Genomic DNA, 25,841 nt, shown 5'->3' with positions numbered 1-25,841 from the left:
GCAAACCAGGTTGTCTCTTTCTCTGTTAGCTGATCATAGGGAACTCCCCATGAAGCCATAGATACAGCCTGGGAGAGAGAAGGCAGGGTAGCAGGAGTGAGGACCATGGTATGTGGGCCACTTCTTCATGTAAGTTACTTGTGCCATCAGAACCTGCTTGAGCCCACTGATGGGTACACCACTTCTATTTGATGATGGAATGCTGCTGTGCAGGCCCAACTTTATGGCTAAATGGATCAGAAAGCACCCAGGTCATGATGGGCAGTTCAGATTGCCTGATAACTTGGTGACTCATAGACAAATGTTCAGTTTCCACCAAGGCCCAGTAGCGGGCCAAGAGCTATCTCTCAAAAGGAGAGTAGTTATCTGCAGAAGATGGTAAGACCATGCTTCAAAATCCTAGAGGCCTCCACTGTAATTCACCTGTGATGGACTGCCAAACGCTCCAGACAGCATCTCTATCTGGAGCCAGTGACATCTCAAGCTGGATGCCATCTCAAGCCAGTGACATCTCACCACTGGATCTGCTGGATCACATAGTCTAAGTGGCAGAGCAGCTGTCACAGCATCCTGGAACTGTTGCAGAGTCTTATCCTGTCCTGGGTCCCACTCAGAACTAGCAGCCTTTCAGGTCACTCTGTAAATGGGCTGGAGTAACATACCCAAATGTGGAATGTATTGCCTTGGAAATCCAAATAGGCTCACTAGATATTAGTCTGTTCTCCTGCTGCTAATGAAGACATAACCAAGACTGGGTAATTTATACAGGAAAGAGGTTTAATTGACTCACAGTTCCACATGGCTGGGGAGGCCTCATAATCATGGCAGAAGGCAAGTGAGGAGCAAAGTCACATCTTATATGGTAGCAGGCAAGAGAACATGTGCAGGGGAACTCCCATTTATACAACCATCAGATCTCATGAGACTTATTCACTACTGCAAGAACAGTATGGGAGAAGCCATCCCTGTGATTCAATTATCTCCACCTGGCCCCGCCACTGACTCATGGGAATTATTACAATTCAAGGTGAGATTTCGGTAGGGACACAGCCAAACAATATCAGCCTCTTTCTTGGTTGTAGGAAGGGCCAGATGCAACAACTTATCCTTCACCTTAGATGGACTATCTCATCAGGTCCCACACCATTGGATCCCTAGAAATTTTGAGGTAAAAGGCCCCTGAATTTTAGTCAGATTTATTTCCCATCCCCTGACATGCAAATGTCTCACCAGTAAGTCCAGAATGCTTGCTGCTTCTTACTCACTGCATCCAATCAGCATAATGTCATCAATGTAATGGACCAGTGGGATAGCTTGTGGAAAGGAAACACTATCAAGATTTCTGAGAACAAGATAATGACACAAAGTTGGAGAGCTGGGATACCCCTGAGGTAGGACAGTGAGGGTGTACTGCTGGCCTTGCCAGATGAAGGCAAATTGCCACTGGTGGGGCTTATGGACTGAGATGGAGAAAAAGGCATTTGCCAGATCAATAGCTGCATACCAGGTAACAGGAGATATTTTAATTTGCTCAAGCAATGAAACCACATCTAATACAATAGTTGAAACTGGAGTTACCTTTTGGCTAAGCTAATGATAATTACTGTCATTCTCCAAGATCTATGTCTTCTGCACAGGTCAAATAGGAGAGCTGATGGGAGATGTGGTGGGAATCACCACTCCTGTATCTTTCAAGTCCTTGATGGTGGCACTAATCTCTGTAATTTCTCTAGGGATGCAATATTGTTTTTTATTTACTATTTTCATAGACAGAGGCAGTTCTAACGGCTTCCATTTGGCTTTTCCCACCATTGTAGCCCTCACCCCACAGGCTAGAAAACCAATGTGGGGACTCTGACAGCTGTTAAGTGTGTCTATGCTGATTATGCATTCCAGCACTGGAGAAATGACCACAGGACAGGTCTAGGACCCACTGGACCCACTGCAAGTCAGACCCAAGATAAAACTCCATTAATTACCTGACATCTATAAGCCCCTACTCTAACTGGAGGGCCACAATGATATTTTGGGTCCCCTGGAATCAACGTCAGCTCAGAGGCAGTGTCCAGTAGTCCCCAGAAGTTCTGATTAATTCCCTTTCCTCCATGCACAGTTACCTTGCTAAAAGGCCAGAGGTCTCCTTGAGGAAGGTTGGGAGAATGATTAACAGTATGAATTTTCAGTAGTGTAGTGGGGTTGGTCCTTCCTCAAAAGGACCCAGCCTCCCCTTCATTCAAGGGGTTTTTGGTCTGTAAACTGGCTCCAGTCTGGAAATTGATTGAAGGGCCATGATTCTATGTTTTTGTAATTCAAATTGGACTTTTGGTCACTTGACCTGGAAGTTTTCTGCTTATATAGATCAAGAAAGAAGGTGGTAGGCTTCCTTTCGATTTTACTTCTAGGAACACCATGATTAATTAGCCAAAACTAGAGCTCTACAGGTGTCAGACTATTCTGATTGCTGCTTTGCCTCTGCTGTCCATTACTAACTATGCCCACCTTGCCTTTGACGGTTGAGTGCTGCCACTTGGCCTCTGCCATCTCAGGATCCAATTATTGTCATTGCATTGAAGTCTTCTAATTGAGTGACTGCAATTCCCATTGTATCATCTGGCATATAGAGAAGAGCAATCACAGAGCTCTTCAAGGATGCTGGTGCTCCCTTCACAAATCTATTTTGCAAGGTACTGGTGAAAGGTGTGTCTTGTGGACCCTCCCAGTTGGGATGAGTAGGTCTTCACTGACAAATTCACTCTAGCATTCCAATCTCCATAAGCCTTTGGACCCTTCCTCTGTATTAAACCAAGGGAAATAAGGCATTGAGGGCCATCTTTTGATCCATGTTTCAGCTTGCCAAGCAAATAAATAAACTATTAGAACTTTTTTAAACTCCCCGAGCTGCAACATTAAATGCTGTCTCTGCTTAGTGGGCCCATAGCAATATATTCAGCAATATATTCAGGACCATAAAGTTGGATCACTATTTCTGTGATATCTATCCTTCCTCTGTTATCCCACACCCTTAATATCCATTTCCATACCTGTTCCCTGAATTTCTCCCAAAAATAAATTAGAAAACCCGGTAGATCTTTTGTAGTGTAGCATGCCTCTTCATGGGTCACACCGTGAACCTCACCTCTAGGGGCCTGCTGGGACTGGAGTCCAGTTAGGGTCCAGAGGCAAACGGGGTTGGGGGAGAACCAGCATTGTCTTTCCTGGCACCTGCCTTAGGGGAGGCCATCGCTGTTTCCCTGGGCAATGCAAGGTTAATCTCAAAGATGGAAAGGCTGGTACTGCAGTGGATGGGCAAGGGCATGATACTACCACTGGGGGTTGGGAGGCCATTCCCTGTGGCTAAAAAACTCATCAGAATTTAGGAGCTCAGTATTCCTAGCTTCATTATGCCTCCCAACATATCCCCATATTAACTTTCAGTGTCCCACTCTTTTCCAATCAATGTCTTCCCTTTGACAGTAGACACCCAGTGAGGCTGAGCATGCACCTTTTGTTGCAGGTCAGCCACTTGCATAAGAGCTTGTGTCTGATTTTCAGTAATTTCAGCTCTGTCTACAGAAGAGCAGACTCTCACCCAGGTCAATCTTAGAAGATTTGAGGCTCAGTGTGTGCTTCTGGAGCCTGGAGATAGAATCCCTGAGCTTATCCTTTTCTTTCATCACTTTGCCCAGGGAACTCAGAACCAGCCAACCAACTTCATTATATCCCTTGGTCCTCCACAAATGTTCAAAGGCATCATGTATAGAGTCACTAAACTCCTTGCCTCTCAGGAGCAGGGAATCAGGAATATCAAATGCATTTATTTTGCATAACTCTAAACAGTTCACACCAATGACTATCAGTGCTGTCTGTACTATTAGAAATAGAATCTTTAGCATATTTGGATCTAATTTGATTAGATAGCCAACTCTAGAAACCCCAAAACCAATGAAGGAAATTCATTCTTAAAATTCCATTCCATTAGAACGACACCTGGTGCCAAAATCTGTATTAGGGTTCTCCAGAGGGACAGAACCAATAGGGCAGATGTATACAATAAAAGCAAGTTTATCAGGGAAAACTGGCTCACAGGATTACAAGGCAAAATCCAACGACGGGCCATCTGCAAGCGGGGGAGAAGCTGGGAGCATGGCTCAATCCAAGCCCAAAAACCTCAAAATTAGCAAAGCCAACGGTGCAGCCTCCTGGCTGAGACTGAAGGCCTGCGAGCCCCCAGGAGGCTGCTGGTGCAGGCAAGTCCCAGAGTCCAAAGGCTGAAGAACCTGTAGTCTGATGTCCAAGGGCAGGAGGAGAGGAAGCAAGCATCCTGCGCAGGAAGAGAGAGCATGAGCGAGGACTCAGGAAGCCGTTTCTTCCCCTTTTCTGCCTGCTTTGTTCCAGGCGTGCTGGCAGCCAATTGAATGGTGCCTGACTACACTGAGGATGGGTCTTCCTCTTCCAGTCCACACATTCAAATGTCAGTCTCCTCTGGCAACACCCTCACAGACACACCCAGGAACAATGCTTCCCCAGCCATCCAGGCCTCCCTCAATCCAGTCAAGTTGATACCTAATAGTAACTGTCACAGTCTGTAAGTGAAAATATTACATACACCCTGGATTTCAAAGACTCAGTACAAAAAAGGATGTAAGCTGTCTCATTAATAACTTTAAAATATTGAATACACGCTGACACAATAATGATTTGCATCTATTGTATTAACTAAAATATATTATTAGAATCAATTTCACTGTTTCTTTCTACTCTTTTAAAACATGGCTAATAGGCTGGATGCTGTGGCTCATGCCTGTAATCTCAGCACTCTGGGAGGCCGAGGAGGGTGGATCACATGAGGCCGGGAGTTTGAGACCAGCCTGGCCAATATGGTGAAACCCTGTATCTACTAAAAATACAAAATCTAGTCAGACATAGTGGCAGGCACCTATAATCCCAGGTACTCAGGAGGCTGAGGCACGAAAATTGCTTGAACCCGGGAGGCGGATGTTGCAATGAACTGAGATCATACCACTGTACTCCAGCCTGGGTGACAGAGCAAGACTGTCTCAAAATAAATAAATAAATAAATAATAAAATAATAAAATAATAAACATGGCTACTAGAAAATTTAACATTATGGGCCAGGTGTGGTGGCTTATGCCTGTAGGCCCAGCACCCAATGTGGGTGGATCACCTGAGGTCAGGAGTTTGAGATCAGCCTGGCCAACATGGTGAAATCCTGTCTACTAAAAATAGGGCACAGTGGCTCACGTCTGTAATCCCAGCACTTTGAGAGGCCAAGGCAAGCGGATCACATGGTCAGGACTTCGAGACCAGACTGGCCAACATAGTGAAACACTGTCTCTACTAAAAATACAAAATAAATTAGCCAGGTATGGTGGCAGGCGCCTTTAGTCCCAGCTACTTGGGAGGCCAAGGAAGGAGAATCGCTTGAACCCAGGAGGTGGAGGTTGCAGTGAGCCAAGATCAGGCCACTGCAGTCCAGCTTGGGTGACAGAGCAAGACTCCATCTCAGAACAAAGAAACAAACAAACAGACAAAAAATTAGCCAGGTGTGGTGGTGCATGCTTGTAATCCTAGCGACTTGGGAGGCTGAGGTATGAGAATCGCTTGATCCCGGGAGGTGAGGGCACAGTGAGCCGAGATTGTGGCACTGCACTCTAGCCTGGGCAACAGAGTGAGACTCCATCTCAAAAAAAAAAAAAAAGAAAAAAATTACGTGTGTGACTCACATTGTTATTTCTCTGGGACAGTGCTTCTCCTGACTGCAGTATAAGGTTCAAGAGAGCAATTTTCTCACCTTTATATATTCCTGCTTATACTGCCTGTTGCTTAATTAGCACTGCACAATTATTTAACTCATGAATGAATGCCTGGATGTGTGTGTACCACCGAGCAGAGGAGTCTTAGGGAGCAACCTCACCTTAACAACACATTTCTAGCCTGTGTCACTATGTATCTTAAGAGTCAAAATTTTAGGGGCAACAGTGGCAAACCCATGTTTAATGAGACAGTTTGTTTCTATCTCTTCACAGGTGAAATACCTACACAGTGGTCGGTAGAGTTGCCATGGCTAAGCAATGGCAAACCAGGCCATATCCTGTGATGAGGTGGGTGTGTGCTGGGGGTGGTAGGGTAGGCTTTGCTGCACTTGGCAGGAGGCAGGCTTCTAGGAGGTTTTGAGAGAAGGTCAGGGTCATCTATGTCAGAGAGTCTCGGGGCACTCATGTAAGAATATGCCAGGGTTGTGCCTGTCAGCAATGTTCACTTCCCCACAATGTTTCTTCCCTCTGATGACTCCTCCCTCCTTTTCCCTGAAAGGTAATCCTTATTATTTTACGCTGGTGTTACTCAAACTAACTTCACAAGGTGTCTTACCCAAGACCCTGTATCCAATTGGGGATGTTTATTTTGTGGATTGTAGATCTCTACTTACCCGAATGCACTTTTCAAAGGAAGATTGGGCAGCTTGGTGAGAAATTGATCACTTGGGTTTTGTTGGAAGCAAGTCAACTATGTTAATAATACCTCTGCATTGCAGGTCATCCATCTCCACCTTTTCAGCCACAAGCACCTCTTCTCAACTTGCAAAATGGCATCCTCCCATATAGCTTGTCTCTCGTATTTTTCTGAGACCTTTTTTCTTTGAGCAGAAATACATATAGACGCAGGCAGAACAGGGACTCCACATTGTTAGGATTAAGATCCCTTAAACATTCACTCTGCCTGTTTGACTTGTAAGGCTGTGAGGTCTGAGTCATCTGAAAGCTCCCAGGGGGACTTCCCTTGCTGGGCCAGCCCTGTCACTCTGCTCACCTTCCCTCCATTTTCACAGATCTCACACAAGCCCTGTCCAGTAGCTTGTTCTCATTCATTCCATCTTTATACTTCCTTTAGTGCAATGACCTACTTAAGTTAAAGGGAAATACAAACCCCCAAGGAAATTTGCTGACAGCTCTTTCTTGGGTAGAATTAGGTTGGGCATGTGTCTGAGGTAAGCTCTAAGAATCATTTTGGCTGCAGATGGGAGTGGAAAGGGAGGGACAGAAGGTTACTCAAAAAAAGTGTCTGACGACAAGTGTTCCTGGGGAAGCGACTGGAGACTGATGATGGCAGGGAGGGCTGGGTAAGAAATATGTCCTCCAGGGCAGTTCTAAACTGGCATTTAGATTTTCTTAGATTTCAGTCTCCTCCCTCAATTTTCTGCTTAGAAGCTCTACTCCTAAGGTCATAGGTCTAAAGAATATCAGGGTCCAGATAGAGTAGATGAAGCCAAATCATTATTGGAGGGGGGAAATACATACTTTTAGTAGATTGATAATATTCTGACACAAGCATATCAGCACAGTTTTGAAAATAATTTAAGGATGAAAAATGACAAGTGGAAACAGCTTCAGACCAGGTGCTGGAACACATGAATCTTTTTGAGTTGGATTTTCCAGGAACTGGCTATGTACCTTAAGTAAGTCATTTTTACCTCTCTAAACCTCACTTTTCTCATCTGTAAAATGGGTGGTTTAGACTAGATGATGGCTAAGATGCTTTTCAGTTTTTTTTTTTTTTAAAACGGGAACCACTCAGACTGTGTCCTCTCCCTCTTACTCTCACAAAGGAAGAGAAGAACGATCATCAATGGCAAATGACAGTTGCACTAAAGCAACACCGAGAGCCAGCTTCACGCTCAGGAGAGAACACTGCACCTCCTCCTCGTGGCTTCCGGTGCTCTACACATTCAGAGAAACTTCTCCAGTAACACACTCTAGAAATGATCCCTGAAAGTATAGTCTTGCTTTTCAGTTTTTAAGCTTCTTCAAACACATAAAATTACTTGCCTGTTGGCTCTGGTAGCTAACAATTGTTATTATTTTGGTAAAGTTGTTGACAAGTAGTTGATAGATTTATGTTTACTTTCCTTTTCCTTTTTTGGTGGAGGTATTTTGTAGGATAGCCAAAAGGTGGGGTACAGAAAAAAGTCCAAGATCCAAATAAGCCTCAAACCAGACAACGGGCCTCTGAATCATGGACAGCTGATTGGCTATGGACCGTAGCGTTCTTTCAGCAATCTCTGGTATGAGTCACAGGCCTCACCACCCAAGGCATTCAATGCCATGAGGCAATCCTTTCCTTATCTATTCATATAGTATGAGAGAGACCAGCCATCTCCACCACTGACAGCCCAGAAACTCCTGGCTGAGCCCTAAAATGCACTTTGCTTGCTGTCTTCATTCAGTTGTAATGGTGTGACTGCTGTAGACGCTGAATAATGTTTGAAGCTAAATTTCACAATAAAGGATCTAGTATTTATTAGGAAAACTATTAAAACCAGTTACAGTAGAAAAAGTACTCATAGGTCAGTTTGTAAGATTAAACTTAAAGTGATAGAGTTTTAGAGCTCAAAGACATAGGACTTCATCTGATCTAATACACTTTAGAGACGAAAAGAAGATGAATTGTCCAAGGTTGTAATTTTATTAGTGCAAATTTAGAACTAGAAAACACCACTAGATTCTCAAGTCTGTGGCTTTCTACTATACTGTATTGCTTATGCAAGAATCTGAGTATGTTTTAAATACGATGATTTTTCAATATGCAATGCATACACTACACAATTTAAATGACAGAAAGTTTACAGTGAAAAGTTGGTCTTCTGTTCAATGTTTTCTCTAAACACTTAAATCTCTTCCTTCTTTGACCAATATGGAATTTATTTTAGTTTAAGATGTGAGGTAGGGATTCAACTTTATTTTCTTTCAGATGACTGTCCAGTTATTTTACTAGCTGACAAGTTGTATTTCCCTTATTAGTCCTTCTATTTTGGAGTTTTTTTGTGTTTATTTTTTCTGCTTTCTCTCCTATATAAACTTGAGAAACCAGCTTACACATTAAAAAAAATTCTGTTGGTTTAAACAAATGAGATTGTGTCAAATGTATAGATGAATTTAGGGGAGAATTGACAGTTTTATGAAGTCTGCTATCGAGTTTCAGGACATACTTTACTCCCTGATAAGAAGAAGCATAGTACAAGATGCTGTCCTTTCTGCCTTTTGATACAGTTCTGTGAACCCGTCATTGTCACAACTTCAAACATCACACCTGACCTCACTCCTTATGCTAAAACTAACTCCAGTCACACTGGCCTCCTTGCTGTTTCTTCAACTTAACTGGCATGTTCTTTCTGCTCAGAACAACCCTTCTCCCAGAAATCTGCCTGGCTCATTCCCTCATCTCCTTCAAGTATTTGCTGAATGCCACCTTCTCACTGAGCCTTCCCTGATCACCCAATTTATTTTAATTTTATTTTTTAATTTATTATTTTTTTTTTTGAGATGGAGTCTTGCTCTTGTCGCCCAGGCTGGAGTGCAATGGTGTGATCTCGGCTCACCACAACCTCTGCCTCCCTGGTTCAAGCAATTCTCCTGCTTCAGCTTCCCAAGTAGCTGGGATTACAGGTGCCCACCACCATGCCCAGATAATTTTTTTGGTATTTCTAGTAGAGATGGGATTTTGCCTTGTTGACCAGGCTTGTCTCAATCTCCTGACCTCTCAAAGTCCTGTGATTACAGGTATGAGCCACCATGCCCTGCCTGACTACCCAATTCAGTATTACTCTTGGCCAGGCATGGTGGCTTATGCCTGTAATCCCAGAACTTTGGGAAGCTGAGGCAGGCAGATCATGAGTTCAGGAGTTCAAGACCAGCCTGGCCAATATGGTGAAACCCTGTCTCTACTAAAATTACAAAACTTAGCTGGATGTGGTGATGGGCGCCGGTAATCCCAGTTACTATGGAGGTTGAGGCAGGAGAATCGCTTGAACCTGGGAGGCGGAGGTTGCAGTGAGCTGAGACTGCACCATTGCACTGTAGCCAGGGCAACAGAGCGACACTCTGTCTCAAGAAAAAAAGAAGATAAAATAAAATAAAATAATTTGCCTCCCACTCTGAGCTCTCCTCATTTTCCTATCCATTCTACTTTATTTTCCATATGGCTTATTGTCTTTTTAGAATTTACTTAATCATGACACATTGTTTATTGTGTATGTCCAGCACTAAAATGTAAGCCTCAAGAGGACAGGGATATTTGTCTATTTTATTCACTGCCATAGCCCAAGTGCCTAGAACTCTGCCTGGCATACAGTAAATGTTTAATAAATATTTGTTTAATTGAATTAAATAAACTATTTTTGGCCTGGCGCGGTGGCTCACGCCTGTAATTCCAGCACTTTGGAATGCCAAGGCGAGTGGATTACACGAGGCCAGGAATTTGAAACCAGCCTGGCCAACATGGTTAAACCCCATCTCTACTAAACAAAAATCAGCCATGCATGATGGCGTGCGCCTGTAGTCCCATACTTGGGAGGCCAAGGCACAGTAATCCCTTGAACCTAGGAGGTGGGGGTTTCAGTGAGCAGAGATTGTGCCACTGCACTCCGCCCTGGGTGACAGAGGGAGACCCTGTTTCAAAAAGAAAGAAAGAAGGAAAGAAAGAAAAAAGAAAGAAAGAAAAGAAAAGAGGAGAAAAGAAGCTAACTATTTAGTAACAGATTTTATTTAGAATAAACACTGCGATTTTATCAAATATATCTCTTTTCAGCAGTCATGGAAATATTCATATGACTGTTTTCTCTTTTCATTGCCAGACATGGTAAATTATATATTACATTTCCTAATAGAAAAATAGCCTTGCATTTCTGCAATAAACCCCACTTAGTCATGGCGTATTATTCTTTTATGAGCTGTCTGATTTTGTTTGCTATTGTATTTATTATATTTAGGTTTTTGAATTGATGCTAAAAGTGAGATCGGTGTAAAGTTTTGTCATAACATCTTTGTTTGTCTTTGTTATCATTGTTATGTTAGCTTTAAAAAATAATTTAGAGCATTCCCCTTGCCATACTCTTGAAAAACTATTCTGGAATACTTCAAATAGCTTTGACTTTATTTTTCTTTACAGTATGGCTACTGGCTGGTCATGGTGGCTCATACCTGTAATAGCAGCACTTTGGGAGTCCAAGTGGGAGGACTGCCTGAAGCTAGGAGTTCGAGACCAACCTGGGCAATACAGCAAGACCCCATCACTCAAAAATAATAACAATAAAAAATTAAGCACATAGCATGCTCCTGTAGCTCTAGCTACTTGGGAAGCTGAAGTAGGAGGATTGCTTGAACCCATCAGTTTGAGGCTGCAGTGAGCTATGGTGGTGCCAGTGCAATCTAGCCTACCCTGGGTGACAGAGCGAGACCTGAACTCTAAAAATAAATAAATAAATGAAATAAAGTATGGTTACTTCTGTATTTTCATGGTTGTTATCTCTGAGTCTTCAAATTTTCTAATTTGTTACGTTCAGTATTATAAACATAGTTATATTATTTGCATTTACATACTCAAAATTAAGTTAGAGTTAACTAAGGAGATTATCAAGAACAAATCATTCCACACCAAACATTCTTTCTAACCAAATTTCTTCTTTTTTTTTTGAGACAGAGTCTCACTGTGTTTCAGTGGCGCCATCTCGGCTCACTGGGTTCAACTGATTCTCATGTCAGCCTCCAGAGTAGCTGGGATTACAGGAGCCCAACTACCACACCTGGCTAATTTTTGTATTTTTAGTAGAGATGGGGTTTCACCATGTTGGCCAGGGTGATCTCGAACTCCTGACTCAAGTGATTCACCCTCCTCGGCTTCCCAAAATGCTGGGATTACAGGCATGAGCCACTGCACCCAACCCAAATTTTAGTTAATGACAGTTTGAATTAACATTGCTGTGACTTCCTTTCCCTCTTTCTTTCCTTTGAAGTAATTAAATTTGTGCTCTGGGTTTAGCTTTATTTTTTTGCACATGCATGTTAAAAAAAAAAAACCTAACTACTAAGCTATATATTTCCCTTCTTGGATGCTCACACAATTCTAACACTATAAGTGCCTTATCTTCTTGGTGATAAGACTGAGGTCCACAAAGTTCAAGTTCCCTGTCCATTTTCATTCTCAAAGGAGAGTCAGAATCAGATTCCATGGATCTAGGACCCTCTGTGTCACTCCACTGTTTCCCTGAGTTGGTTCTCTTGCTGTGTGTGTCCCTGTTCTGCTCTTCCTTCCAAGCCTTCTCCTTTCCACAAACACCTGTTAAATACCAAGTGTGTGCCAGTCATTGTTCAAGGTGCCAGGAGATATGAAGATGAACAGGGTAGTCTTTGTTTTCTAGACATTTATAGTTTAGTAAGGGGCTTAGACAAACAAACACATAATTACAATACAGTGTGAAGGTGATACATATAAATTGTAAATAGACAGAAAAAACAGCGAAGAGGGGCCGCTAAATGTGACTGGAGGGTCAGGAAGAGCTGGGAAGGGTCTTGGACTTGCAGGCCTGGCAAGGAGGATTCTGGTCCTGTTTGCCATTCCTTGAACTTAAATGTTCTATCAATTCATCATGCATATCTAAAAGTATTCTCATTCCAGAGGAGCCATGAATCCTGCGGTTGGAGGTCCTACTTTCCACAATCTCCATCACTTTTCCTAGTTTTTTGACACCTTCTGGGCCTCAGACCACCTTAGAGTTCTCTGCTCCATCCAACATGGCTTCCACTCTCAGATTCTCCAAATAGAAACATCCCTGTGACAATGTTCAAAGCCTTAAGTGGTTCTAGGGAGTAGAAATTTAGACTCAAGAGGCCAGAAGATGAAGATGTTTACTTTCGTGTTTAAAATAAGGAATCTCTGGCAATTGATCAAACCTTGTTCATTTAGTGCGGTGAGGTTAACACTACTGATTTATCTATTCAGAGGGTTTTCTCAGCTTATTTATTTCTATCATCATTCTTCAAACTTATTCTTTTATCTAACACATTGTGAGTACCTGCTGTGTGCTTATCTCCACTGTGCTTCTACGGAATTAGAAGACATGCTCCCTGCCTGAAAGAGTTTTTAGTCTAGTTGGGGATACAAGACAAATGAAAATAAAAAATAAACGATACAGCAAGTCAATGGATAATATACCTCAAATGGGTAGAATAGATAATTATTACTATTGAGCACAGGGGAGGGATGATTGCTATGGAATATACCAGTTCTCATTTGCCCCAGATTTGCCCATCTTTAAGCCTGTGATGATTAATTTTATGTGTCAATTTGGCCAGGTTATGATACCCAGTTGTTTGGTCAAACACTAGTCTAGACGGTGCTGTGAATGTATTTTAGAGATGTGATTAACATGTAAATCAGTAGCCTTTGAGTCAAGCAGGTTGCCTTCTGTAATGTGGGTGGGCCTCATTCAATCAGTTGCAGGCTTTCAGAGAAAAGAGCCCTCGAGGAGGAGGGCATTCTGTCTCTAGACTTGAGGCTGCAATATAAAGTCTTCCCGGGGTCTTTAGCCTGTTGGTCTGACTTGGCAGATTTTTGACTTGCCGGCCCCCACAATCACAAGAGCCTATTCCTTAAGATAAATCTCTCTCTCTAGATATCTAAAAATATCGAAAAATATTCTCAGTCAGGTGGGGCACAGTGGCTCACGCCTGTAATCCCAGCACTTTGGGAGGCTGAGGTGGGTGGATCACTTGTAGTCAGGAGTTTGAGACCAGCCTGGCAACATGAAAAAACACTGCCTCCACTAAAAATACAAAAATTAACTGGGTGTGGTGGATCACACCTGTAATCCCAGCTACTCAGGAGGCTGAGACAGGGGAATCACTCGAACCCAGGAGGTAAAAGTGGCAGTGAGCCAAGATCACGACATTGCACTCCAACCTGAATGATGGAGTGAGACTCTGTCTCACCAAAACAAACAAACAAACAAACAAAAACTCAGTTAGTGTTCTTCCAGAGAACAGACCCAAAAGCATATATATAAAACATGGGCTCCAGCAATCCTCTTGCCTCAGCCTCCTGAGTAGTTAGGACTTCAGGTGCATGTACTGTGTCTGGCTAATTAAAAAAAAGTTTTTTTGGTAGCAATAGGTCTTGCTTTGTTGCCCAGGCTGGTCTTGAATTACAGAGGTTCTCTCTGGAGAACACTGATTGATACAATGTCTGGTTTATATTGATATTCCCATTGAGCTATAATATCATTCATTCATTCATTCAAGAAAAAAATTCATTAGTTATCTATTAGTATGGTGGATTAAGAGTATAGGCGTTGAAACCAGCTTGTCTAGGTTTATTTTCTAGTATGAGCTCCAGTTTTCTCATCTGTAAAATGGGGATAATATGTATATTTTATGGGTTTTTTGAAGAATAGTTGAGTTAATCAAAACATACTAAGTGCTTTGGACACTACTCAATATAGTTATCACTCAATACATGTGAGCTATCTTTATTTTGACTACATGTCAGGGCACTGTGCTTGGCTTTGTAGAAACAATGATAAACAATGATATTATACAGAGTTAACCCTTAAATTTCTCACAGTCTAGTTGGGGAATCAGAGAAATAGATGTACATGCCAATATAGTGTGCTAAGGATATTAACAGAGGTGTGCACAGGGCCACAGGCTTTGCAGACAGAGCAGGTACTCAGGACCCTGAGGCCCAGACTAAGGGAATCTGTGGCCCCTGAGCTGCGAAGGGAGGCAGAGGGAGTAACCTGTGGGAGGCTGGAAGCTGAGAAACCCGTGTTTTCTAAGGAAACTTTTTGCTTGGAGTAAAGACTGCTAGGACCAGCTGGTGGAAGATGAGGGGAAAGGGATAAGCCTGGGGCCAGATGCTGGAGGGCTTGTGTACTAGAGTTAGAGATCTGTTTGATCTTTATCTCTTTGATACTTAAGATCCCCATTCCTGCAAGGGTTTTAGGCTTTTAAAGCCTTCTAGTAGGAGAAGTAATATGGCAAAACAAAGACGCACAATCATACATCTACACATTAATGAATGAATGTCATCATTATTATTTTGGGAGTGGGAGAACAGAGTTGACATTCCTATAGAGTGGTGGCTCTCAGCTGGGGTGATTTTGCCCTCCAGAGGGGACATTTGGCAATGTTGGAAGGCATTTTTGTTTGTCATAACTGGGGTATGGGGGTGCTATCGGCATGTAGTGAGTAGAGGCCAGGGATGTTGCCGAAAGTTCTACCACATGCCTGAGAGCCTCCAACAATAGATCATCAGGTCCAAAATGTCCATAATTGTCAGATCCAAAATATCTAGCTGAGGTTGAGAAATAGGATTGGAGGAGGAGGAGCATACCTTATAGCACACCTTTAACGTCCCACAAGTATTGTGGACTATTCTATAGGCCTTTAGAAAGCCAGAGAAGGTTTTTGAGTAGAGAGGATGATGAGGTCAGGTTTAGGAGGATTAATCTGGCTGTTGTGTGCTGGATTCATTAACGGGTGGGAGGGACCAGAAGCAGTAGGATCATGTAGGTGGCTGTTGTGATTGTTCATTCAGACTCCAGTGTTAGGAGCCTACATGATTGGGAAAAGAGGGAGAGAAAAATAATGAAAATTGATGAACACAGGAAGCCTGAAGAGGAAGCAATTTTGGAAGAAAATAATGCATTTTTAAAGAAAACATTCATTTTAAGATAAGAGTGCAATTCATGAAGAAACATATTCTAGGCAGGAAAGAAGACAGGATTTGACTGTAGGAGTCAACAGCCTAGAAGTGACAGGCAAAATGTTGGCAGTGGACTAGTTCTTGGGGGAGAAGAGGTGGCAAGAGGAAAGCAGTAGACTGAGGCCTGAAAATAGTTCATGGTGTCTCGTCTCTTCCCATTTTAACTTTTTTCTTTAAAGAACCCCCATTTCCCAGCAATGTTGTAAATGAAAGGAATGGAGACAAGTGCTACTCCCAGGTAACCTGACCCCACTGGTATTCAAGGCCCTCAGCGACTGTTTGTTGTGATGAGCCAGGTGCTTCTGGAAGGTTGACTCTCACGGGAAAACTAATCACTGAAAATGAGCCTGATCATCTTCATGTTCCTTTGGTCCTCATCAGACGAGACATCGTATTTGTGAGCAGGAACAGCATTGGCTAGACTCCCTCTTCTCATGCCAACACCTGAGTTGGTGCGTGGATGTTTTCCTAGATCCTCTTGTTATAGAATACTGATCACAGCCCAATGTGGGTTTTTTCCCATGTGTTACTAGTATTTTTCTCTCCCAAATGCCATATTATCCCCATAACTCTAGAGTCTTTGCAGGCTGAAAACTTGATCTGTGTATATAGCCATGCAATGAAGAAGATAATGTTGGGGAAAATAGACAAATAATTTTATTTGGTTTTAAATAAGAGAAAGGCCACAAAAATGGCTTTTTTTTTTTTTTTTTTTTTGAGGTGGAGTCTCACTCTGTGGCCCAGGCTGGACTGCAGTGGTTCGATCTTGGCTCATTGCAACCTCTGCCTCCTGGGTTCAAGTGACTCTACTGCCTCAGGCTCCTGAGTAGCTGGGATATTTTTTTTTGTATTCTTAGTAGAGACTGGTTTTCCCCTGTAAACCACCACGCCTGGCCCCTCGGGCCTCTTTTATAAGGCCACTAATCCCATTCATGACCAGTTTCACGATTTATTCACCTCCCAAAATCCTGACCTCAAAATACCGTCACATTAACAATTAGGTTTCAACATGTGAGTTTTGAGGAGAGAGGGATACAAGCATTCAGTCCCTAGCAGAGAACCAGAACCCAGCTTTAATCTGCTAACTTGTGTGACTTCAGGAAAATCACTTCACTCTGTGAGCCTCAGGGTTTCCCATCATCTGTCAGTGATGGGGTTGGGCTAGTGGTCTCTGAGTTCCTTCCAGCTGTGATACGCCAGGAGAGGCAAGCGATTGTTAGCCTTCACCCATGCAAATAACTGAAGGTATCAGCTTTTAGCCATAGAAGAAAGAGAACACATTATTCCCTGCCTGGGCTTCCCCAGGTTTTCTCAATCTTGCCTTTATTGATCTTTTTGAAATCTCTTCCTGAAGCAAACTCTTCCTTCCAATGAAGCCAGACAGTAGAACACAAAGGGGCCACTCTTTGCTTTTTGTAAGCTGAGGTCTGGGAAACAGACCACAGCAGGCTCAGTAGCCTCTTCATTGTGGGTTACCCTGAATATTGTATTCTAGAAACTTCCCTGGCCTCAGGCAAGCATTTCCATTTCTCTGTATTTGCCCTAGCCTTGAATATCTTCATGCTGGCTACCTTGCAAACAGTGGTGCTTAATGAGTGTCTTGAAGCTCTGGGAGAGATTGATGTTTGACTCACATAAAAAGTGTTTTCTCTAAACTTTTTTCTGAGAGATAGGGAGACTCTAAATCATTAAAAGAAGCCTATCTTAGTCTAAACTTTGAACAGTTCTCATCTTTGCTCTAGGCTACTTGTGTCAGGAGTAGGCCAGCCTTCACTGTGAGGGGTTGGTGCACTGAGGTGCTGGTTAAACAGAGTGTTAGTGATAGAAGCAGCAGGATTTTGAAGCGTGTTCAACAAGGGAAGCCGAATGAAATGAATCCACAGAGCCAGGTAGGTAACTGCCGAGGGTACACTTTTGAGAGAGGGAGAACTGTGGATCTTATAATTAGTTTCTCGTCAGAAAAGAACACCATCAGGTCAATTTAAATAGATTTGGCTACCCTCAAGGGATAGGTTGCAGGCAAATTGCAAGTTTGACCCCCATCCCCATAATCAATATATTTGCCAATGAGGTGTCATAGATCTGTGCATCCAGAGCCAGCCTTGAGAGAAGGGAAATTGGAAAGAGACTTCTTCAAAGGCCAAGTGCAGCCTGAGGGGTGTGTGGGGAGAGGCTAGGGAGGAGGATCCCAGACCCCGCTGCAGAGCCCAGCCCTCTGCTTTTTTAGTTGCTAATTTTTGTAGAGGAGGTTTCATGTATTTCCAGTAAAAGCTCAAAGTAGGACCCCTGTCCCCACCTATCTGGTTGTTTTTGTTTGGTTTGTTTGTTTTGAGACAGGGTCTTATTCTGTTGCCCAGGCTGGAATTCAGTGGCACAATCAGAGCTCACCGTAGCCTCGACCTCCCAGGCTCAAGCAATCCTCCCACCTCAGCCTCCCAAGTAGCTGAGACTACATGCATGTGCCACCACACTCAGCTATGTAAAAAAATTTTTTGTAGAGATGAGATCTTTCCATGTTGCCCAGGCTGGTCTCAAACTCCTGGGCTTAAGAGATTCTCCTGCCTTGGCCTCCCCAAGTGCTGGGATTACAGGAATGAGCCACAGTGCCCAGCCCCATTTGGCTCTTGCAGTAGCATCTTCTCAACTTCCTCAACTTCACACCCCTGAATCAATAGCTAGTCCTGCCTGTGACTCCCCAGGGCTGCACAGCAGGTCAAGAGAAAGATGGGGGCAGTCTGCAGACACAGATGCAAGGAGTCCTTGAAGCAGGGAGGAGTTTCTGTTGTTGTTAATTCCCCTTTCACTTCCCCTGACCCCTTACCTGGTCTCTGCCTGCTCAGTATCTGTACCTTACTTGTAAGATCTATGTTTCTGAACTCCTGGCCTTTCCCTGTGGCTTCCCTCTTTCTACCTTTCGAAACTTTTAATTTTTTTTTTTTTTTTTTGAGGCAGAGTTTTGTTCTTGCTGCCCAGGCGGGAGTGCAATGGTGAGATTTGGGCTCACCACAACCTCTGCCTCCCAGGTTCAAGCGATTCTCCTCCCTCAGCCTCCCTAGTAGCTGGGATTACAGGCATGTGCCACCATGCCCGGCTAATTTTTTGTATTTTTAGTAGGGATGGGGTTTCACCATGTTGGTCAGGCCAGTATCAGACTCCCGACCTCAGGTGATCTGCCTGCCTCGGCTTCCCAAAGTGTTGGGATTACAGGCGTGAGCCACTGCGCCTGGCCACTTCTGATGGTCTTTAAAGTCTAATTCAAGTGCTACCTCCTCTGGGAAGGCTTCTTGCCCAGGATACTTAGAAGCCCCTCATGTGTGTTCCTATAACAGTTAGTACTTCTGTCTTTTGAAGAGTTTATACTGTTTAGTCAATGTCTGTTTTCATGGTTATCTTTTCCCATCATTTTCTGAATTTCTTGAGGTTACAAACAAAATCTTTCACTTCTGTATATTCTAGATCTTTCAGTCTTGGCCCACAGTAGGTCTTGAATCAGTATCTGTGACCAAAATTAATAAAGAGAATTTAGGGGGCCCATCACAATCTCCATGGGTAGGGTTTTCAATGTATACATTGCCAGGCTCCACCCCTAGACGTACAGATGCTCTTTGCGTGGACTGGGGTTCTTGGATCTGCCTTTTGAAACAGCCTCATGTGATTGATTTTCTTTCTTTTCCTCCTTTCCCTTTCCCTCCTTCCCTCCTCTCTTTCCTTCCTTCCCTTTCTTTCTTTATTTCTTTCTCTTTCTCTTCTTTCTTTCTTTCTTTCTTTCCTTCTTTTCTCTCTCTCTCTCTTTCCTTTCTTTCTTTCTTTCGACAGTCTTGCTCTATCACCCAGGCTGAAGTCCAGTGTTAACACCTCGCCTCACTGCAACCTTCACCTCCTAGGCTCAAGCTATCCTCCCACCTCAGCCTCCTGAGTAGCTGGTACTACAGGTGTGTGCCACCAAGTCGGCTAATTTTTGTATTTTTCATAGAGACAGGTTTTCGCCATGTTGCCCAGGCTGATCTTGAACTTGTGAGCTTATGTTATCTGTCCACCTTGGCCTCCCAAAATGCTGGAATTACAGGCATGAACCACCGTGCCCAGCCTATATTCATCTTAAAATGTAAAAAAGACTGGGTGTGGCGATTCATACTTGTAATCCCAGCACTTTGGTAGGCCAGGGCAGGAGGATCACTTGAGCCCGGGAGGTCAAGACCAGCCTGAGCAACATAGGGACAGCCCTGTTTCTGAAAAAAAAAAAAAAAAAAAAAAAAAAATAGCTGGGCATGGTGGCATGCACTTGTGATCCTAGCTACTCAGGAGGCTAAGGCAGGAGGTTCCCTTGAGCCTAGAAGTACAAGGCTGCAGTGAGTGGTGATCATTGCACTGCACTCCAGCCTGGGCAACAGGGAATGATCATGTCTCAAAAAAAAAAAAATAGAGATTTTGGGAAGAGGAGATTCAATGAGACATGAGACAGAATATTGGCATAAGATGAAAGTTCTCTGGTTCTTGAATAACAAGAGTTATCATTCATGATAATAAACCCCATTGTATTTGGAAGTATAGACACTACTGATGATGTTGCGGATGTTGGAGAGAAAAACCATGATCACATTCAGCTGACGGCAGTGTGCGAACAACTCAGCCCGGATCAGCCCAGCTTCCTTGTTTATAAAGCGTGTGGATGGCATCTGCCATCCTTGGGTTGTTGATTGGTGATTGGTGAAGGAGGGAGTGATGTGGAGAGTTTAGTCCAGTGATCTCATTTTAGAGATGAGGAAACTGAGGCTCAGGGAGGGGCAGTGACCTCATGTGCAGTAACCAGTTAATGGAACTGTCAGGCCTAGAATTAAGTTTCCTGACTCTCTACAAACTGTTATTACTGAACGATCTAGCTAAATGTTCCTGGGTTGTGGGATAGCCTACTAATTCCCTCAAGAGTCCCCAAAGTGTCCCAGTCATCCCAATCCATGCCCCAGCCTGACCTGTCCAATCCCTTCCCAATCTTCTCCCTTCCTTGCCTCCAGGGTTATTTCTCCAAAAGTCAGCACTGATCAGGGCCTCCTTCCTCCCCACCACAGAAACTTAGGCTGGGTTCTGCAGGTACCTTGCTTTGTGATCCAAGTGGAGCCTGTTCTGACTTCATCTCCTGTCCCTCCTCCAGGCACTGACAGGCAGGGCACTGGGGCTTGCCTGCTCATGTGCATTCCTGACCCTCCTTTTCTGTCTGGCAGAGCCCAAAACCTATTAGAGAGATTGCAAAGGCCAAATGCTCTCTTTCCCCACTCAGTTGAACCTGGAGCATAGGCTTGTGAGCCAGCAGCGCCTGTCAGGATGATCCCCATGGACACCTATCGGGGGATAGAGATAGCTCTGGTAGAGGTTTTTCTCCTTCTAAAATAGAAGGATGTACATAGAGAGGCCCTTGCACCTTCCTGGTTTCAGAGGATATAGCATGAGCAGTTGGTAATGAAGCTGCTACAGTCATCTCGCAATCCTGAGGGAGAAGTCCAAGACCCAGCTCAACCAGTGCTGGAACTTCCCTCAGCTGGACTTACTGTTATATAAAATATAAAGGTACTATGTGGTAATCGGTAACAAATGACCAAATAAGAAACTTACAAAGTCACAATTACTTAAGTCTTCCATTACTTGCATACAATAGCTGTTCTTTGCTTTTTTTTTTTTGGAGATGGAGTCTTTCTCTGTTGCCCCCAGGCTGGAGTGCAGTAGTGCCATCTCAGCTCACTGCGACCTCCACCTCCTGGTCTCAAGCGATTCTCCTGTCTCAGCCTCCTGACTCAGTAGCTGGGATTGCAGAAGCCAGCCATCATGCCCTGCTAATGTTTGTATTTTTAGTAGAGATGAGGTTTTGCCATGTTGGCCAGGCTGGTCTCGACCTCCTGACCTCAAGTGATCCTCCCGCCTCGGCCTCCCAAAGTGTTGGAATTACAGGTGTGAACCACTGCACCTGGCCAATATCTGTTTTTTGACTGAATCGGGCCTCCTTTCCTCAGCTGCCTGTCCCCTCAGGAAATGGAGATGAGAGTTAAAACTAAGAGAAGCTCAAGTCTTCCCTCCGCATCCTGGACTTGCTCGTTATGCCTGCCTTTTGTTGGCTTCTGCAGTAGCGTCTCTGCTTCCATGAGGCCAATGGACATTCCAGGAAGAGAGCATCTCAGTGTCCTGGAAGTGTCCTCTTGACTCATACAGCTCATTCCACCTAGTTCTAGACTCTTCTGGGAAAGAACTTCAGTCCTTGTCCTCTGTTTTCTTTTTATGTAGCAATTCAGGCTTGACAGAGTCTGGGTATCCCGTGGGGACTTTGGCTTCCTTTAGGAGACGGTCTGCCTCCCACTCAACAGTCTCCTTGGACTGCGTGAGGGCATGGCCTTCCCAGTTCTACTCTATTTAGAGATTCTCACTTGTTTTGATCCTGGTCTTCATGGTTGGATATGGACATTACTACCTTTCACCTCTCTTCACGCCTGGAGGAACAAATTCTTTGCTCCAATCAAACCAGTTTTACATGCATGCTTCAAAAATCAACTCTCTCTTCTACTTCCAACAGTTTCCTCCACCTCAAATGCGCCTTCATGCCAACATCTCCACCTGTCGGAATCTTCCCCAATCTTGAAAACTTCATGCACATTCACATCCTCTGTGTGTTAATTTTGTTCATTCCAGCTAGAGAGCTCTCCTCACTTTCAGCACTTGCAAGACTACGCAGCATCTACCAATCACTCAGTGTGTGTTACACTGTCTTGTTTTGGGGTTCTGAGCATGTCTCCCAGCTGAACTATAAGCTCCTGGGACCACAGTTTATATATCTTTTAAATCCTCTCCAGAGAAGGTGCTGCGGGTCAATCCAAGTCAACAAACATTTATTGTGCTTGGTGATGCTATCTCAGGACTTCTTGTTATGGGGAATAATAAATGTAGCTATTCTTCAAAGCTACTTTTATTTGTGTTTGCATTTCCTTGCAGCCAAGAGCACCGTACCTAATACATATGTCAACAAAGGAAATAGATGTAGGAGTGGAAATGATTTTTCTACAGTTTATTTCAACTTGGGTGGTGTCTAAAGGGGAATGACTAAGAGAAGGGAGAGATTAAGGGTTGGTCCCATAAATATGTATCCATAACAATTCTAAAAAGTTTTAAAAAGTTCTAATAAGGTAACTATAGCTAACAATAATTTATTGTGCATTTCAAAATAGCTAGAAGAGTTGATTTGAAATGTTCTTAACACAAAAAAATGATAAATATTTGAGGTGATGACTATTTCAAGGGCCAGATTTGATTATTACCCATTATATACTTGTATCAAGATATCAATGTACTCTATAAATATGTAGAGATACAGAATTGTACATATTATTATTAATAATATAATACATATTATTATGTACAATTATTATGTATCCATAACCATATAAAATAAACAAATTCGAAAAAGAGTTGATGTACGTGTGTGTGTAAAATCACAAAGCCAAAGGAAACTCATGTGAATGTGTGTACGTACGTCGTGGTGGGGGGAGGAGGGTGATGAGGAGGTTTATTTAGGAGCAAGATTAAAATAATAAAGTCCATGTTCAGTGCTACCTTCATATAAATTAGTAAAATGTAGATATTCTTTTAAGCAGCAAACGTTTCTTGAGTGCCTCAAGTTTGTGAGGTTTAGATAATAATACTGTTTCCTAACATTTTAACTCACCTCATCCAAACCAGTGCTTTCTAACATGAAATTTGATTTTACTCTCAATAGATAAAGAAAATAGTTTTTATTCTCCATTTAGGTCAAAAGCAATTTTGGCAGCAGTTCAAACACCGCTCAGTGCACCAAAAATAACTAGAAGCGTATCTTTGTGAATGTCTTTTTTTGGGGCAGGGGTGGGGGGAAGCTCTTTCTTTCTCTGGTATTTTTCTTCTCTGTTTTTGAATTTTCTTTCTTTTAAACAAATTTTGCAGTTTTTGCTATATTTTTTTCATCACGTCTCTCTGCTTTGACATTGCTTGACAGTTTGAAAAACCTAGGTATTCTTACATTCCTCTCTGAGATGACAGTAACGTTTCAATAATTCATATTAATGGGGTTGGGGGGTTGGAGTCCCTGGAGGAGCGGGAAAGCAGTTTGGTAAAGTACAGGAAGCCCTGGACCTGAGTTTGGGAGACTTGGGTTTTCGTGTAGGATTTTATCACTAACTGACTGGATGACCTTGGGCAAATCACAACTTCTCAGTCTTCAGGCCCTTATCTCTAACAAGGATTTGACCAATATGTTCTCTAGGCATTAACATTCTATGACATGTCTAAAAACCAGCTTTATATAAAAAGTGAGATCTGTACTTGGGTTTGAAAATATGGGTCTTTGGTGATAATTAACACTGGATTTAAAAGGCATTTTGTATTCTGCAACTTTGTGGTTACTTGAGCTTTGTAAATGAGGACTGGGATTTGGGACCAGCATTTCTCAGGTTGTCATCAATCAAACACTGGAAACTTTTCCAGATAGGATTTGCCTCTTCAGGAAATGAGAAGAATAGTAACAGTCCTTGACTTGTGCTCTTTTTTTTTTCTGGTAGTTAAAAAAACAGAACATTGAAATCTACCCTACTAGCAAAATTTTAAGTGTACAGTACAATATTGTTAACTATAGGCATGTGGTCGTATAGCAGATCTCTAGAATGTTTTCATCTTGCATAACCAAAACGTTCTATCCATTGCGCAGCAATTCCCCATTTCTCCTCCCCATCGGCCCCTGGAAACCACCATTCTACTTCATGCTTTTGCGAGTTTGACTACTTTAGATACCTCAGATAAGTGAACCATGTAGTATTTATTCTTCTGTGATGGGTTTGTTTCACTTAGAGTAGTGTCCTCAAAGTTCATCAATGAACTTTGACAGGATCGTCTTCTTTTTTTTTAAGGCTGAATAATATCCCTTGACTTGTGTTCTAAATAGAATTTTTCTGAGTTTGATACAAATAAAATTAAAATTCATGTGTTTTGTCTCAGCACCCTCTGCTGCTCTGAATTCGTGGTGCCCTCACCAATGCAAAACCTCTTTGGGCAGATTTGCTTGGCACCCACCAGCATCTAAAGACGGCTCTCTTTATCTTTGGATGTGTTGTCAATATTGTTTGATTATTCTTTATTATTTTAACTTAGAGTTAGGCTTATATACAACAGAAGTCTTTGTCTGCAAACTTTTTTTTTTTTAATTGAAAGGTCACGCTATTTTGGAACAATCTAGATTCTTGTCTTGACTGGGTGCAGCCTTGGGCAAGTCTCTCCCATGATGAGCCTCAGTTTCTTCATCTGTAGAATAGAGACATTAGACTCATTGACTGGTTTTCAACAAGGGCAGTTTTACTTTTCAGTAGACCTTTGGCGATGTCTGAACACATTTTTGTTGTCCTAGCTAGGGAGGGTGTGACTGGCATCGAATGGGGAGAAGCCAGGGTTCCTGCAGAACATCACACCATGCATAGAAAAGCCCCTTCCCCAACCTCCAAGTTTCCCACAGAATTTTCTGGACCTAATGTCGATAGTGGTGAGGTTGAGAAATCCTAGATTTCTAAGTTTTCCACCGTCTATAAAATGCCACGACCTCTCCCCTATCATCAGCTTTGCCCTTCACCCTCTCCTGGGCTTGGGCCTAAGATAAAACTGTAAAGAGCTTATTGAGTTTCTTCCTTGTCCTTCTGTAGTTTGTTCTTCCCAAGGTTTCATTCTTTGGCCCCGTCTTTCCCTGTCTCATCATGATCTGGGACAAGTTTAAAAGGCATATACGTTTTAACAAGGCTTACATTCTGGATGGCATCAGGCTGGTTTGAAGGAGAAAGACATTTAATCAGCCCAGGCCTTTGCCGCCAGACTGCTTTCGTCTCGTTTTGAGTCCACGTGAGAACACTTCCCTGCCAGTTATGTAAGCTGGGGACTGGGGAAGGGTGGACTACAGCTCAGTATTAAAATAAGATGATGTTTAGTTTTTAGTTTAAGTTTTGAGCCACTGCCAGATTTTGTTTCTTATTCTTTCCTATCCCAACAGTCTCCATCTTGTACAGAAGTTTCATGAGCAAAAGTAAAACAGCAGCATAGCTGCTCAGGTAGGTTTTGGTCCCAGAGAAACAAAAGCATAACATTTCTAATATATACCTTGCATTTAAGACACAATCTTTAATCATTTATTTCTTATGTGTCTATGCTAGAAATATACCTAGTATCCAAACAGGAAAGACAGAACCTAGGTGTTATCTCCGATAACCTTCGTCTCTTTCATCTCGCACGCCTAATCC

At 42.9% G+C, this 25,841-nt stretch overlaps 1 non-coding gene across 1 annotated transcript; it reads right to left on the bottom strand.

Annotated features, from left to right (window-relative positions):
* Positions 1 to 7,584: 7,584 nt before the first annotated feature.
* Positions 7,585 to 7,800, bottom strand: LOC135276183 (small nucleolar RNA U3). The gene has a single exon (XR_010343734.1). It is a non-coding gene; the product is annotated as a small nucleolar RNA U3 (small nucleolar RNA).
* Positions 7,801 to 25,841: the final 18,041 nt, after the last annotated feature.

Source organism: Aotus nancymaae, unplaced genomic scaffold (genome assembly GCF_030222135.1).
Source record: "Aotus nancymaae isolate 86718 unplaced genomic scaffold, 86718_ANA_hifiasm-v0.15.2.pri h1tg000020l, whole genome shotgun sequence".
Taxonomy (NCBI): domain Eukaryota; kingdom Metazoa; phylum Chordata; class Mammalia; order Primates; family Aotidae; genus Aotus; species Aotus nancymaae.
Note: the sequence above shows the minus strand (reverse complement) of the source record. Positions and strands in the feature narration are given on the sequence as shown.